This window comes from Lepus europaeus, chromosome 17 (assembly GCF_033115175.1).
Source record: "Lepus europaeus isolate LE1 chromosome 17, mLepTim1.pri, whole genome shotgun sequence".
Classification (NCBI taxonomy): Eukaryota; Metazoa; Chordata; class Mammalia; order Lagomorpha; family Leporidae; genus Lepus; species Lepus europaeus.
The window spans coordinates 74,366,050-74,384,268 of NC_084843.1; the positions used below are offsets into that span (position 1 = coordinate 74,366,050).

Below are 18,219 nucleotides of genomic sequence, written 5' to 3' on the forward strand. Positions count from 1 at the left end.
AGATGGGCTGATCACTTGGGAATCAAAACTAAGAAAATTGATAGTGAAAAGGACCTCAGTCACAGCAAGCTGTGGGTCTGGGGGCATATGATTGTTTTTCTGTCTTTGTAAGAGATCTTTAATCATCCTATGAGTTCTTTCAATGATTGCCTGTCCCTATGGGTTGTATGGGATACCTGCGGCAGACTGTATGTTCCAGGATTTCAGGAAGGAATTAAATTCCTGTGATGTATACGCTGGCCCATTATCAGTCTTTATGGTCCAGGGGACACTAAGGACCAGCATGGCTGATTTAACCACCTTCATCGCATTACTAGCCTTTTCTCCAGATGGGGCTGTTGCAAATACAGCCTTTGAATAAGTATCTACCACCACATGGGCAAACTTAAGTTTACCAAAGGAGTTAATGTGGGTGACGTGCACTTGCCAGAGTTCATTAGGAGCAAGGCTTTGCGGGTTCACTCCTGCTTGTTGCAGTATGCCTAACAGGGTGAGGGGTGCACAATTCTTGCAAGAGTGCACTAGGTGTTTGCATTGGCTCATTGTTATCTCCAGCAAAAACAATTTTATGTTGCTTGCTGACATATGAAATTTTTGGTGTAGAATACGGGCTTGTTCTAGGTGTCCAATGAAAGCTGTGTTGCAGGAGATAAGACGATCAACCTTTTTGTTGCCGTGGAAAATAAAGCCAGGTAACCCAGTATGTGATCTTATGTGTGAGATATACCATGGGTGTTTTCTGTTCTCAGTTAGCTCTTTAAGTGCTGTGAATTCTAAATTCTAAATCCCTAATAACATAGCTTCAAAATATATCATTCAAAACTAAACTAAAATGAAAGAAGAAACTGACAAGTCCCCAAGCATAACAGGAGACAGTAGGACAAAATACACAGTTGGTTTTCAAGAATACATGGACTATTTACCAAGAATACTATAATGCAGTTGTAAGTAAGCCACTTGTAAAGAACCTAAATTGTCCCAGAAGTTCTCCCATCATGGCAGAAATAGGTCACAAACCAGTAAGAGAAAGATGGCCAGATGGGGCCGGTACAGTGGCGTGGTGGGTAAAGCCTCCACCTGCAGTGCTGGCATCCCATATGGGTGCCAGTTTGATCCCGGCTGCTCCACCTCTGTTCCAGCTCTCTGCTATGTCCTGGTAAAGCAGTGGAGGATGATCCAATTCCTTGGGTCACTGCACCCATGTGGGAGACCCGGAGGAAGCTCCTGGATCCTGGCTTTGGATCAGCACAGCTCTGGCTTTTGTGGCCAATTGGGGAGTAAACCAGCGAATGGAAGACCTCTCTCTCTCTCTCTCTCTCTCTGCCTCTCCTTCTCTGACTTTCAAATAACTAAATAAATCTTTAAAAAATATATAGATGACCAGAAAACCTCTGCTTCAAATATAAGCAATGTGTTTTTCAAAAATCCATGGAATAAGTAAGAAATTAAATAATGTTTGAGTACGATAACAAAGTAAAACATATCAAAATATTTGTACTGTAGCTAAAACTACATTGAAAAACCATAGGGTTATATGAAAAGAAGAAAACAAAAAATAAATACCCCCCATAGATGTCAAGAAGCCAGAAAAAAGAATGACAAATCATAGTGTAGGAATTCGGAAAATAAATAAGAAAACCAATGCGTATTTTAAAACATCATATAAAGTAACAGAGTCAAAAGTCTGAAAAATAGACAAAATACAAATAACAAAAATGAATTATAAAAAGACAGTATCTTTTTTGCTATGACAGTTGACAATTTAGATAAAATTGATAGATTCCTTGCAAAATTACAACAAAACTGACTCAAGAAACAATTTAAAACCTAAATTTACACACTAGCATTGTCTGTGTTCCTGGGTAGATATGTACACTTCACTAGTAAAGCAAACCCATACTGACGTGTGTGTGTATGGTGATGTTCAACCTGGGTCTGCTCCACCAGTGAGTTCTCCCGAACTTTTTAAGAAAGAAATTGTACTCATGCACACAAACTCTTCCAGAAACAGACAAGAAAACACTTTCTATCTCATTCTCCAAGCCTCAGGCCTCAATAATTGTGACACTGAAATCAGACAAGGCCATCACCACAGAGGAAAACTACAAAACTCTCCATGAATGTAAAGAAATTGTCAACAAGGCATTAGTAAATCACACCCAGTGACAGATAACAAGGATAAGAAGTTATGGCCAAGCATAATGTGAGTAATGACAAATGGCTTAGCTATCAAAAACCCATCAACGTGAGAGCTTCTGAGTGAGATGGGATAGGCTCATTTCTCCCTGTTCCTCCTGCTAAGCACAGCTATAAACCCCAGAAATAATGCAACAGGCAACCCAAAGAGAACTCTGAAGGGTGGAAAGAGCAAGACAAACCAGCAGAGCGATCCAGCACCGAAGAAAAAATTTAGGGGCAGGTTATGTTAAGATCCTCAGTTATCAGAAAAGTGCAACTCAGGCTAGAATTTTCCAAATCCCAATACAGCAACAGAAGGTAGCCCCAGCAGGCTCATGTTCTCTCCCAACCAGGCCATTTCCAGGAGGGTGATAACTTAGGAGCTTTGCCAAAAGCAAATGGGCCAGCCCTGGAAGCACCCTCCTTCCACACCTGCCCAGGACTCCCCTGACCCAGCAGAGGCCAGGCAGCTGGGCAGCACTGGAGAGGGGATCTCACAGCCACAGCCTCATAGCCCAGACATCCCCTTTGTCACTGGGACCCAAGACCGTACTCCTACTTCCCATAAACACTGGGCAGGAACAAGAGCTCATGTCCATGAAACCTCTTCATCACCACAGGCCTGAGTGGTTCCTTCTGCACTGAGAGGTGGCAGAGGTGTGGGGGATGCTGACACATCCAGGGTCCAGTCAAGGGAATGATCTTCTTTCCTTATAGGGGCAGGGTGGTCTGGTCACAGCTGCCCTGCCTGCACAGCACTCTTCATCCTCATGGACAACACACTTCTTTCCATAAACAAAGAGTTCCTGGTGGTCCAGCCTGTTCCTTGGGAAGCATCAGCAGGGAGCAGTAGGGGCCTCCAACAGAACAGGCCAACTACGCAGATCCAAATACCATCACTAAGTCATCTTAGTGTTTACAATTCAGCAGGAACTGAAAGCACAGCAGAATGAAAGTCGGCCACACAGACCAGGACTCACTACGAAAACAAAAGGCGTAACTGGAACCCAGTCCTCTAATACCATTACCACAATGTTCAGGATGCAATTAAAAATCACCCATCATCCCAAGAACAAGGAGAATCACAACTTGGGTGAGAGATAACAGTCAAATGATGCTAAAAACAAGATGGGTCAGGTTGTTTGAAAGATCTGATGTGCATTTAAAATAAGTCATCATTAAAATGACAAATTCTCCTGAGACCAATGAAAAACGTAGAAAATCTCAGCAAAGAGTGAAAAAGTATAAAATAGAAACAAATGGAAACCATGGGCCTGAACAAATACTGTAAAAAAAAAAATGGAGAATTCCCTGGATGGAATCAGTCAGAGTTTAGATGATTGAGGACAGAATCAGTAAACTGGATAATGGGTCAATGACCTTCACCCATTGTGAGCAACAAAGAGAAGACAGAGTGACAAGAAATAGAGTCTCAGACCACCAGGACAACAGGAAATGATCTAACAGCCACCATTCTTTCCACTGGAAGACTGGTAAGAGAAGATACAGTCAGCTGAAAGACTACTTGAATACATAGTGGTTGACAACTTAGCACATTCAGTGAGATATAAAAATCTACAGATTCAAGAAGACAGGAACCCTAAGTAGGATAAGCTCCAGGAAATCCACACGGAGACAAATCACAATGAAACTTCTGATAGCTAAAGACAGAAAGAGATACTGAAAGCATCCAAGCAGGAACTACCTAAAGGGACATCAATTTAAATGGCAGTAGATTCCCAAGCTGAAACTATGAAGGCCCCTTAGAAAACAGCGGAGTAGAGTGTTCAAAGAAAAGAATGCACAACCACAATTCTATGTCTGGCAAAGCTATCCTTCTGAGATGAAAGGGACATAACGACATTCTCAGATGAAGGAAGACTAAACACACTGGTGGCTAGCAAACGATCCTTCAAGACTGGCTAAGAAGAAAGTTCATTCAGCAGAAAGGAAATGATAGCAGAAGGATTACTGGGACATCAGGAACTCAGAAAGAGTAGAAACACAAGCGTGTGTCATCTTCCTCCTTGAGTGTTTTACAAGTTCTGTTTGATGAACAGAGATCATGATCTGATACTGAAGATGTTGATACTTCCAAACTTAATTCAAAATGGTAAAAAATGTTGATATCAAGATTGTGATAAGTCACATGTGAGGAGTATTCACAAGGTTCATGGAAAATGTTTATGGAAAAATTATGCATGGATTTCAAAATTGTTTAAACCAAAATAAATTTGTATTTTATTTCCATTTTCCACAAACATTCTGAAATACCCTTGTATGCATACTGTAATACCCAGAGCAACCACTAAGAAAATTATACAAGATGTACATGAAGAAACACTGTAAAAAAAAAAAAAAGTCAAGTCCTTAAAATATGCAGGTAACCCAAGGACGGTAAGAAGAGAAACAGAGGAATTAAATATAGGCGAAACAATACAATCGTTGTTTAGAACTTACTTGAATGCTAAGGCAATGATTGTCTTACATTTTAATAATGCAAATACAACCAATAAATGCAGAGATTGGCAGGGTGGATTCTTTTAAAGACAGAACTAAATATTGTTTGCAAGAAACTCACTTCATAAACAGTTTAAAGTCAAAGAGTGAAAACATACACCATATAAACATTATTTTTTAAACTACCAGTGGCCATATGTTATCAGATGAATAAAATTACCAGAGATAGAGGGACATTACATAATGTTAAAAAGAACAACCTGGCTAGTGCCATGGCTCACTTGGGTAATCCTCCGCCTGTGGCGCCGGCACCCCAGGTTCTAGTCCCGGTTGCTCCTCTTCCAGTCCAGCTCTCCGCTGTGGCCCAGGAGGGCAGTGGAGGATGGCCCAAGTACTTGGGTCGCTGCACCTGCATGGGGAACTGGAAGAAAGCACATGGCTCCTGGCTTTGGATCAGTGCAGCGCCGGCCATCGCGGCCATTGAGGGAGTGAACAAATGAAAGGAAGACCTTTCTCTCTGTCTCTTTCTCACTGTCTATAACTCTCTCTCTCTCTCTCTCTCTCTCTCTCTCTCTCACTGTCTAACTCTGCCTGTCAAAAAAAAAAAAAAGCAAAATAAAAAATAAAAAGAACAAACCATCAGGAAGACATAATGATTTGAAATGTAATGCACCAAATAATAGATCCTCAAAAGACCTGAAACAAAAATCGCTACAGGTGAGAAGAGAAATACACAATGCTTCAACTCCAGTCCAGCTTGAACAGCCCCAAGTAATCTGACAGAATTAACAGATGATCAACACGGATACTGAAAACACTCACACAGGAATACCTAATTGACAAATACTGACCACTCCCCCAACATCAGTAGAAAGTGTTCACTGGATAGTCACCATGATAGGCCATGTTCCAGACCACAAAAAAACCTCAAAAAATGTAAAGGAGTGGATACATATAGTCTCTGATCATAGTGGAATTGGACTAAAAGTAAATAATGAGAGACAAGAGGAAAATCTCAAAAAGTGGAAATTAATAACACACTTTAAATGGTCCATGAATAAAGCAGGAAGTCTCAAAGGAAAAGCTTTAGAAAATACACAGAACTGAATAAAAATGATCTGTAACCTATCAAAGTATGTGCAATGCAGTTAAAACATTTCTGATAAGAAACTTTAGAGCAGTAAAAGCTCACATGGAAAGAGTAAATGTTTCAAACAATCTAAGGCCCTAGGAAGAATAAAACAAGTCCAAATCAAGCAGAAATTTCAAAATAATAAATACAACAGAAGTTATTAGAATTTAAAATTTAAAGTAGAAATAAGAGTGAAACACAAGGCTGGTTTAGCAAAATATTTAATAAAATTGGTAAACCCTAGGCATAACTAACTAAATCAATAATAAAGAAGAGGCAAATTGCCAATGTCAGAAATGACACAGGAGAAATTATTATGATAATGTAACTATTGAAAAAATAAAAGAGAATAATACAAACAACTTCATGCTCATAGATGTGACAAGTTAGTAAAAATGGATTAATTCCTTAAGACTCACAAACAACAAAAAGTCAACCATGATCAAATGGATAATCTGAATAGACCATTAACCATGAAAGAAGTGGATCTGTAATTTAGAAGCCCCAGGGGGGAAAAAATCTCCAAACCTTACTGATTTCACTGGAAAATTCTATCAAACATTTAAGGAATTAAAACCAATTTACACAATCTCTTCCAAAGATGGAAGACAAAGGAAAATTTCAATATATTTTATGAGGCCAGCACTGCCCTAATGCCAAAACCAGAGAAATATATACAGTAGGCCAGCGCCGTGGCTCACTAGGCTAATCCTCCACCTTGCAGCGCCGGCACACCGGGTTCTAGTCCCGGTCGGGGCGCCAGATTCTGTCCCGGTTGCCCCTCTTCCAGGCCAGCTCTCTGTTGTGGCCAGGGATTGCAGTGGAGGATGGCCCAAGTGCTTGGGCCCTGCACCCCATGGGAGACCAGGAGAAGCACCTGGCTCCTGCCATCGGATCAGCGCGGTGTGCCGGCTGCAGCGCGCCAGCAGCGGCTGCCATTGCAGGGTGAACCAAAGGCAAAAGGAAGACTTTTCTCTCTGTCTCTCTCTCTCACTGTCCACTCTGCCTGTCAAAAAAAAAAAAAAAAAAGAAAGAAAGAAAGAAATATATACAGTAAAGTAATACTACATTCCTGTACTCCTCTGAACTTAGAAGGCAAACTTCTGGAATCATGTATCGGCAAATACAATACAACAATGCATTAAAAAGTGTTGAAGATGGTGTGGTATTGACAGAGCACAGGCACACTGATTAATGGACAGACTAGAGAACCTAGAAATAAATAGTCACAAATACATCCAAATGATTGATGATGAAGGCCCAAAGTTAATTCCCTGGAGGATGAGTACTTTTCTTTCTTTCTTTCTTTTTTTAAGATTTACTTATTTATTTGAAAGTTGGAGTTACACAGAGAGAGGAGAGGCAGAGAGAGAGAGAGGTTTCCACCCGTTGGTTCACTCCCCAGATGGCCGCAATGGCCAGAGCTACGCTGATCCGAAGCCAGGAGCCAGGAGCTTCTTATGAGTTTCCCATGTGGGTTCAAGGGCCCAAGGACTTGGACCATCTTCTACTGCTATCCCAGGCCATAGCAGAGAGCTGGACAGGAAGCGGAGCAGCCGAGACTCAAACCAGCACCCATATGGGATGCCGGCACTTCAGGCCAGGGCACTAACCCTCTGTGCCACAGCGCCAGCCCTTATGAGTATTTTTCAAACAAATAACCATGAAGCAATTATATATCCACAGGCAAAAAAAAATTCAAACTTTATAGTTTATGAACTAATTAATTCAAAATGCATTGTAGTGTTAAATGTAAAATGTGAATACATAAAACTTTCAGAAAAAGACAAGGCAAAATATTTGGGATGTGTGAAAAGGCAGAATTCTGAGACTTCACACAAAAAGCATAATCTATAAAAGGAAGAACTGATAAGCTGAACTTCACCAAAATTTAAAACCTGACCTTCTCAAGAATCCTTACCAGAGGGTGAAGACAATGATAGCATGCAATGGAATATTTGCAAACCACAGATCCAATGAAAGACTGCTATCAAGAATAAGAACTTTCAAAACTCATCTGTAAAAAGTAAGCAATCCAATTAGAAATATAGGCAAAAAAATCTGACAGAAATTTCCCTGAAGAAGAAATCCAGATGGCAAATAAGCACATGAAAAATGCTGAACATTATTGGTCATTAGGGAAGTTCAAATTTAACCATTATAGGATATCCATGCATAATAATTAAAATAAAAATAGTGCTAACACCATATGCTGTTGAGGATGTGAAGAAATGATCTCTTATGAAACTGGAGTATAAGATGATGCAGCTATTCTGGGAAACTGTCAGGTTTTTTTTTTTTTTGAAAGATTTATCTATTTATTTGAAAGGCAGAGTTACAGAGACAGAGGGAGACACACAGACACACACACAACACACATGTACACACACACAGAAAGGGAGAGAGGGAGACAGAGACAGAGAGAGAGATGTCTCATCTGCTGATTCACTCCCCAAATGGCTGCAAAAACCAGAGTTGGGCCAGGCCAACACCAGGAGTCAGGAGCTTCATTCAGATCGCCCACATGGGTGCAGGGGCCCAAATACTTGGGCCATCTTCCACTGCCCTCCCAGGCCCATTAGCATGGAGATGGGTAGGAAGTGGAGCAGCTGGGACAGGAACTGGCACCCATATGGGTTGCCAGTGCTGCAGGCAAGGGCTTAACTGGCTATACCACAATTCCAGCCCAATATTTTTTTTTAAACTAAATATGCATATGACTCAGCAATTTCACTCTTAGGCATTTTTCCCAGAAACCTTGTACACAAATATTCTAGGAAATTTTATTTATAATAATCTGAAACTTCAAAGCATCCTGGTATCCTCCAGTGAGTGAATGGTTGAGGAAACAGTAAAGCATCCATTGTATAAAACACTACTCATCGATAAATGGGAGAAACTATTGATGCCTGCAACAATTTCAATTAATCTCTAGGAAATTATGCAGAGTAGAAAAAAAATCACAGAAGTACACTACTATATGATTCAATTTATGTAACTTTTTTTAAATGACAAAATTATAGATGTGGAGAATAAAATAGACCACTGTCTGTCAGCAGGGCAGGGGGACATGGAAGAAGTAGGTGTGGGTATAAGAGAGCAGTATGAGGGCCAGGCATTGTGGTGTAGAGGGTTAAACCACTGCCTGCAATGCCAAGATCCCTATGGCTACCTGTTCTAGTACTGGCTGCCCCACCTTCAACTCAGCTCCCTGCTAATGCACCTGGGAAAGCAGCAGAAGGTGGTCCAAAAGCTTGGGGCCCTGCACCCATGTGGGAGATCCAGATAAAGCTCCTGGTGTGTAGCTTCTGCCTGGTCCAGCCATGGCCATTTCAGCCATTTAGGAAGTGAACTAGTGGATAGAAGCGCGCGCGCTCTCTCTCTCTCTCTCTCTCTCTCTGTATAAATCTGCCTTTCAAATATTTTTTTTTAAGTGAGAGCAATTTGAGGACCTTTTCAATAACTACTTTGTGTCTTGATTGTGTTGGTGGCTACCTCCACTTACACATGATGAAACTGAGTGGAACGAAATACACACACAGTGACACACATGAATGACACTGGGGAAATGTGGCTCTGCCGCAGATTCCTGCACTGTTATTAATGTTAGTATTCCTGTTGTGTTATTGTTCAATATTACCATAAGATGTTGTCCGAGGGGGAGACTGAGTAGAGGGTATACTATATCCCTCTGCATTATTTATTACAAATACATATGAACTGTGTTAACCTCAAAATAGAAGCTAAATTTAAAAAATAGTATTCTGAAAAGGAAGAAAAATTAGAAGGTCTCAACCTTAGCAAATACTAGAACTTATTATAGGATATTAATCAAAAGAATATGGTGTGGAATTTATAGAAATGAGCAGAATCAAAAAGGAAAAATCTTAATCAACATTATTTATCACACTAAGGGGAATAAAAATATAAATAACAGTATCTTGATAGATACAAAATAGCCTTTGACTAAATATAATACCAATTCTTACAAAATCATTAGCAAAGCAGGAATTCAAGACAATTTTCTTGTTTCTCTCTCTCTCTCTTTTAAGATTTAGGGAAAGACAACATTATGTTTTTGTTATTCATTTTTAGCTGTTGATGTGTCTTATATGATTTTAATTCTCAAGTTACATGGTTATTAAATCTTTATCACTTAAAAAATATTAGATAAGTCATTAATAAAAATATCTTTAAAAAACAAAATAAAGCAGAAATTTTGAAAAAAGATGCCCTAAAAATGCAAACGTGGAAAAACATTACAAATGAAACAGTATTTTTATACTATGTGTTTCTGTGTGGGCACAAACTGATGAGGTCTTTACTAATTATATACTGAATTGATCTTCTGTACATAAAGAGAATTGGAAATGAAAAAAAAAACAACCTGGTGTTAAAATGGAAATGGCATAGAAAATTAATTAATTTGAAAAAAAAAATTATGTAGGATCTCTGTCTTTAATGTGCTGTACATTGCTATTTAATGCTATAATTAGTAATCCAATGGTAGTTTATTCACTTTACGTTGCTATGTGGGCAAAATGTTGAAATCTTTACCTAATATATACTAAACTGATCTTCTGTATATAAAGAGAATTGAAAATGAATCTTTACATGAATGGAAGGGGAGAGGGAGCAGGAAAGGGGAGGGTTGCGGGCGGGAGGGAAGTTATGGGAGGGGGGAAGCCATTGTAACCCATAAGCTATACTTTGGAAATTTATATTCATTAAAAATAAAAATAAAAAAAAACAAATGCTTCAGTTAAGTATTGGACTCTATAAAAATTTAAATGCCTCTATGAGAAAATACTGTTCCTAATTCAAGGGCAAATAATGTACAGCAACAGACTGTTTGACACAACTATCAGTTCTATTCTGAAATGGAAGCTATATGCACTGACAAGAAAAATTTCATCCCCAATATCAACATGCAAAGGGTGTAGATTACACTATAATTCATAAATGGCCAATGACTATATTTTTAGGTACAATGTCACAAGCAATGCAACTTCATTAGCTTTTCCTACATACTGATACAAATTAGCAAACATTTTTAATCTGTCAATCAGTTTTCTGAGCACCAGCTGTAATAGTTATCTCTGTATACTATTAGTGGATATGAAAATTAATGAGCCTGGTGCATTGTGGCTCAGAGGGTTAAGGTGCTGCTTACAACATCTGCATCCCATATCCAAGTGCTGGTTCTAGTCCCAGCGGCTCCACTTCTGATCTCGCTACTTGCTAATGCACCTGGGAAAACAGCAGAGTACGGCCCAAGTATGGGGTTCCCTGCCACTCATATGAGAAACCCAGATGGATTTCCAGGCCCCTAGCTTCAGCCTGGCTATTGTGGCCATTTGAGGAGTGAGCCAGTGGATGGAAAATGCCTCTCTCCCTCTCTCTCTGTTGCTCTGCCTTTCAAATAAATAAATGTTTAAAAAATTATAGAGCCTTTCTATAATCAATTTGAAAATATGTATCAAGTGCATCAACAGAATTATTATCCTTGATTTGGCAATTCTACTTCTTATAAAATAAAATAAATATAGATATAATTAAAATTTTATATATTTGGGGTTCCATTATGGCACTATTCTGGAGTGATATGCCAAAATATTCATCACATAGGAAGCTAAAATAAAGGACGTTTCCCTGTAAGTTGAGTAATGCACTTCCATTAAAAACTCATCGCTGTAGAGAATAGTTAAAGAAATGAGGAAATACTCCCAATATAGCCTTAAGTGGGAAAGTCAGCATACAAAATGTGTGTACAATAAATAGCAACTGGATAAATATACAGATCTCTCTGCAGGTATGGTGGGGAGAAGACATAAAATGCACCAGGAATGCATGCAGAATTTATTTCTTGGTTGAGAGATCAGAACTGACTTTTATATTCTTCTTTTCATTTATCTGTATTTTCCAAACATTCTACTGGAAATGCGCATGCCCAGATGAAATGATCCTCAGAATGAAATACTCTATTGCATCTTTGCTTCCTGATTTCCCTCCGAAGCTGTAGCCCTGTTTGTTTTGTTGCTCAGCTCTGTCAAAAGCAGTTCTTGCACAAGGGTTCCAAATGGCTGACATTTTACTCAGGGAATACGCTGCGAGAATGTTAATCCACGAGGAGACTGAAGTTTATGAGTCCTGCGCAACTCACTGTGCACAGCCAGGGGTCTCTCTGGGAGCAGCTTAATAGAGACACGGCACCCCTCAGGCACTGCTGGTCGCCTGCAGCCGCCAGGCGAAGTGTCGCTACCAAAGACAGCCTGCCCTGTGCAAGGCACCTCTGCAACCTGGCCTCACGGCATGGAACTTCTGAACCCGCCAGGGTAGGGATGATTTGTAATGCACGGTGGCAGGTCTGGGAGAGCATGTTAATGACGCACTTCCAAAGGCCAGGGAGGACCGGGGTCCTATGGCGTGGCAATCACTGCATGATAAGCAATTAGGACTTGAGAACGATCCGCAGCCACAAGGCCCTCCCAGGGACATGACATCAAGTTGGGCATTTGATTCCTGTCCAAAGCCAACTTTCATGAAGAATCAAAATCGACAGAGAAGACCGGAGAGGCATCTTCAACTAGCAAAGGAGAATGCAGCTTTCTCGTTGCCCTAGGTAATTTGCTGGAATGGAGAGGCTGAGCCAAGGGCAGCGGTAGAATTCAAGAATTCAGCAGGCTGTGGGGCCAATGGGAGGGGATCGTGGAGCCCCAAGACTGGCTGGCTGCCAGGAAACTGAAAGAGACTGTGGAAAGTGGGCTAGGGGAGTGAGACACCATCTCGAGTTCAGAAAGGATGCTTGGGCTGCTGTGCTACACACACACACACACACACTCACAGAAAGTCTGCCTTCCAGCCCCAGCATGGCCAAATGCTCCTAGCACTGCATAATTGCATAATTGGGTCTTTTCAGTCTCTGTGCCTCAGGTTCCCAAAGGCAACTGTGCAGAAAACCATGGAGATGCTGGGGACGGAGACAATTGTGACAGGAGCCTCGGGGTCCCCTGCAACCACTACACATGTGCTTCCAGGACTGTTTAGTATATGCAGGTTCTCATGAGTCCCTGCTTGGCCAAATTTTGTAGAGCAAGAGAAAAGCAGGCACGTCCCGGACTAAATACTTCCTTGGCCTCTCTCGGTCCCATCTCGATCCTCCATAAAAAGGAGCAAAAAGCAGCCGTGGTCTCTCCTGCCACACCAGGCTGGCATTCATTCTGGACATGAGACAGAAAGCAAATGCACAGGTGATCTGGGTACTCCTGCTGCCTGTTTCCCCCTCTCTGGCCCCAGGAGACCCACTGTCTTCTGCTGCGCCCACAGTCAGGTGGCTGCCTCACGGGAAATCAAACTCAAGAGGCCTGAAGGCAGCTGGCAATTTTCCCAGGGTTTTACTGAACCAGGGACCTTGAGTTAGGGGAATGGAATGGGTCTCCCAAGCTGGTGTCATTAGGGCAGAAAAGGGTCATACAAACATGTTTCCTCAGCGCTGTTAATGGGGTCTCAATCCAGGCAAGTCTGCTTGGGCATTAAAGGACAACTGTTCTTCCACGGATCATCCCAACAGCAAAACAGTCATGAAAATAAAATCCCGCCAGGCTGAGGCTCCCCGGATCCCTCAGCCCTCAGTTTTCATGAGCCGTAGGCACCTGTTTCCAGGTGCGGAAGGGGCCAGGACTCTGGTCTAGCACAGGGCTTGGTGATCCCAGCTGTGCCTGTCAGGGCTGCATGAAGCAGGCTTTTGCACTTGGGGTGGGGAGGAGTTCAAGCCCAAGGCCCTGTAAAGCAGAAGGCTTGGTCCTAGGGCCTACCTGAGTGTCTCTGCTCTGGCAGTCTGGGGTTGAGAGGTTTAGTGAGGGCCCTGTGGGTTCCAAGTGCTGCCCAGGGTCATCACGCTGACCCACAGACCCCCTCCATTCCACAAGCAGCTCACGGCACCTGCATCTTCCATCTGAGGAAGGTTCAGAGAGGAGGTATGGCTGCAGAATCTCAGGAGAGGCAGGCCCAGCAGCAACACAAAGGCCCCTGAGTCGATGAGACAACACACATCTAACGGGACCTTTATACACAGTGGGCGCACAGTAGCTCCTGCTCCACTCTCCTGTCCCACACCAAACAGATGCTAAGACTCCTCCCTCTGTGAGGACTCCACTACCACAGATCTGTCCCAGCTCATGTCGCGTGTGAAGGACATTTGCATGGACAACCTCACAGGACCCTCCTCTGGGGATTGCTGTCTGCTCAAAGGGAGTAGAAAGTTCTGGAGCTCTCATCACACTTCTGAGAACATGAGTGTCCCAGAGGAAGGTGCACACCATTGGCAGGATGGATGCCAGAGAACGCCATCGAGAGCCAGAAGTGACTCCACTGCAAATCCTGCCCCTGGTGGCAGGCTTGTGCCGGGCAGCTCCAAGTACAACCCTGAGACCACTACCACTGTTCCTGGAGCTCCCCAGCAAGCCGGCGACATTGACCCTTGGTTTTGCCATCTGGCACTCCCTCCACAAGAACGCATTTCCTGGATGCAATCATTTAATTAGTATTTGCCCAGCACCCTGCAGCGAAAGACAATCACCCACGCCTTCCCGCCCGTGAGAAGGCTGAGTAACCCACAACTTCCCGGTGCCACTTCATCTAAAATGTCTGGGTGACTCACCCTCCCCAAGGGCCCCCCAGGGCACTTAGTTTAAGAAAATATCCATTTGTTCCCCAAGTGAGATGATTCCTCTTGACATGAATTTTAAAGAAACTCCTTGGTGTTTGTTTGGTTGAATTTCCCATGGTTCTGTTCAGTTTCTGCACGGGATCTGCATCATCTCTGTGCAGCACTCTTGACCCTGCCCCGCGGGGCAGCACTCAGCAGTCAGAACATGGGGCCTTCGAGCAGCTCTGCATCAGGGGCCACTTCAGGGGGGCTCCTCCATAGCTGATCTCGGCACTGCCTTTTTGTACTCAGCACCCTAACCCTACCCCCAGATCTGCCACTCATCCTCAGCTGCTATCTCTTACGGGAGCATCCTTTAAGTCACACCAATTTCCCAGCATCCACCACCAGGAACCCCAGCTCAGCCCCACCTTGAAAGCCTGTCCTATGCCTGTGATGCTCCCCCAGCCCCATCCGAATGCCCTCCCTTGCTTGATCCTGAACCACACCCCCCACCCAGTTCTCGATGCACCCTGGGCCTGAATCACAGACATTGGCTACGGCAAATCCCATGCCCTGCTTCCCAGATAACTTCTCCTTCACAGCCATAAGCTGACAGGCACACAGATAACAAGCAGGATATGCAGTTATTAGGGGCAGATTTTAAAATGACAAAAGGAGACATTTAAAAATAAAACCCACTTGAAAATCAGCTTCCATTGCAACTCAATCACACACAGACCTCCTGCTCAGAAGCTCCTCAAACTGGAGATTCTGGCTCCTATTGGCTTCGGGGGTTTTGAGGACTGTTGCCTTGGCAACAAGGAAGGCCCAGACACCTGAGACAGGACGTGGAGGCCACTGCACCTGCCCTTCTCAGACACCTGGAGTGGGCAGTCTGGGGCCAGGCAAGGGGCTTGGGTGTTAGAAATGAGGCAAAGGAAACTCCCCCACCCCACCCCAGCCAACATCCATGGGAACCTTGCAGTTAAAGCCGAGCTTCATGAAGCAGGTGGGCGGCAGGGAAGGAGCCAGTGGGCAAGGCCTGATTGTCCCTAACCCTGGAGGAACACTCAGGGATGCAGGCAGTGCCCACATACTGTGGCTGATGGGAATGGTCACTTCAGCAGGGCGCTGCACTCTGCAAGCTCCTTACTCTCCTCAGTGGTGGACAGAATTCCTCTCTGCACTGGCTTCCCTTGACCAGGTGGGAGTCCCAGTGCAAGCTGATTTCTCTTGAGGTCATGACTCTGCCCAATGCTGGCCACCCATCTGCAGCCCACAGCCCGAGCTGCAAGCTTTGGGCATCCCTAGAAGGCATCACAGGCCAACCCGGACTCCCACTGACAGAGCAGGACCCCTGGCTCTCCAGGATGTCACCAGGTAGTCATCAACCCCCACGATGACGCCACTAATGCAGTGCTGAGTTCTGAAATGTCATTGACCCTTGTGTGTCAGCATTTGTACCGTGGCCAATTACTGAACCTCCTAGCACTCACATGATCAACCTACAACTCTATCTTCCAGTGCATGATGAGCTGGGTGTTCCCCACCTGCCCCATCACACAGGGGCCTGGCGATTCCAGCCCCTCCCTTGGGAGCCAGTCCCCTGCCTCTGACATCACCGATGAGCCTTGCACACTCTTTTTGCTCTACAGCTCTCACCAGCTCCATACACGCCTCCTTTGGCCCTGGTCCTACAGGAGCAAACCAAGGAAGTCTCCCAACTGGACTCTCAATACCAAACATCACTTAACCCTTGCTTGCCCCTCCACTGCCCCTGGCCAAGCCAGGAGGCCATGCTATGGGGCTCTTGATGAGCATCTCCAGTCCCTGCTGGGAGCTCATTGCTTGCAAGCTTACATCTCCCAGGCATTGCCATTAGTGAAGACATCATCCTCCCCAGGGTGTAGAAATGTGTGTGTGTGTGTGTGTGTGTGAGAGAGAGAGAGAGAGAGAGACGGACAAAGAGACAGAGAGACAAAGAGAGAATGAGTGTGAGACTACATGACCCTGTGCCTGCACGTGTGTCAACCAGTGAATGTTTTCATTCTTTCCTGAGAAGCTGGAATCCCCATGGGCCATTTAGACCATGAACACTCTGTCTCTAGCCCTGACACACATATGGTCCTCCTGCATCCAAGCCAGCTGGGTTGGCCAGGCCCTGGGGTGGCAGCCACAGCTCCCACCTGTACAGAACTATGGGTCCACAATGGCTTGCCGTGAGAGTGACCAGCCCATCTGATGTCAATGTTTGGATGATTATCCCAGCCCCCTGCTTGCCATGTGGACCTGCTGGTCCCCGATCTTACTGACTTTGGCATCACAGTCCTCCCCTCTGGGGTGTGAGGGAGGGTCCCCACTCTGAATTAAAAGGCCACTTAATGATATTTTTGATCCTGAACAAACTGTCTTGCACCTCCAAGAGGAAAAACAAGAGGCAACATTTCACACTGCCCAGTGTGCCACCTGCATCAGCATCCAGTTAGAACCGGGCCTCACCTGAGTTACTCAGCGAGCCCATTCCTCACTTCCTCATGGCTCCAGCACTCCCACCTCCCACCCTCCTTGCTGTCCAGTGTTCCGTCTGTGGCCCTGTCTCATCCTTGGATCTGGAGGAAGCTCTGGCTGTAACCTCTGTCTCCTGCTTCAGCCACGATTCATACTCGCTCTCCACTCTGTGCTGATTCCACCACACTGGGAATCATTCTGCCCCTTCCAGCTTCCAGGCGGCCCTTCCAGCTTCAGGGAGCAGGGCCTAGTTGCTACCAGGGGCCCTTGCTGTACTCACAGAGTGCACGAGCAATGCTGTTTGTTTAGAAACATCTCTGCTTCCTCTCCAGGATGCCCCCATAATGCCAGCCTCAACACCATGAGTGGCAGAGGGATTTCTGTTCCAGCTCCCACTTGCTGGGGACGCATGGCCCACACAGCTGTCACTGTCTTCGATGGCACTGCAGTAAGAAGATTGGGAGGCAGGGAGCCTCTAGCTTACCTTACGCATGTCTTTGCCAAATGTCTCGCTATAGGTCGTGCCCAGGATTTCAAACTGGACGTAGGGATTTGAGCTGTCCTCGCGAAACTCCATCACCCCTGTGAGTCCAGTGATGTGGCCCTGCAGGAGACAAGGACAGATCACTGAAGGGTGGGCAGTCTCAAAGGTTAGGAAGCACAAAGAATGCAGCCACCAAGACAGGGCCTGGAGGAGGGCAGCCTGTAACAAGAACAGAGTCTTTTGCAGACCTGGGCCATGGAACAGAATCAGTACTTCCCAGGCCACCTGCTTGCAGGGGACATCCCTGAAGACTTGTCTTCATGTTGTTCATGTCGTCAATATGTGAGGAGACCCTTCTATGAGCCAAGCACTGTGCAGGACTGACAGCTTGAGTCCCGACTTTCCAGAGTGTTAATGCTTTCTTGCAACCTGACCCATGGTCTCCATTTTGCAAGAGGAAGTCACAAGGCAACGAGAACCCACAGGTCAGGACCGTGGGGGTGAGGACCAAGAGCCTACAGGTCAGAAGCATGAGTGTGGGAAGGGAAAGCCCAGCTCTAGTCCACCAGGCATTGCCACCTGGGCCACGTTGGCCAAGTCATCGTCTATCTGCCTGCTCCAGGCTAAAGTCAGTCAGGCTCACATGATAGAGCCTGTGGGAACTGAAGGAGAAACCACATCCAAAACCCAGTGTCTGACACAGCCTGGCTGTCATGAGCTTTCCCCCCTTGCCTTTGCTCCCAAAGGGGTAGCAGGCAGTGGTGGCTTAGTGAGCTGGGGCAGGCCTCTTCTCTCCTCAAGCCTGGG

At 44.6% G+C, this 18,219-nt stretch overlaps 1 pseudogene; it reads right to left on the reverse strand.

Moving 5' to 3' along the window:
* The window catches only part of LOC133775821 (glutamate receptor ionotropic, delta-1-like), a 236,978-nt pseudogene that overhangs the window by 203,331 nt on the left and 15,428 nt on the right, over window positions 1-18,219 (reverse strand).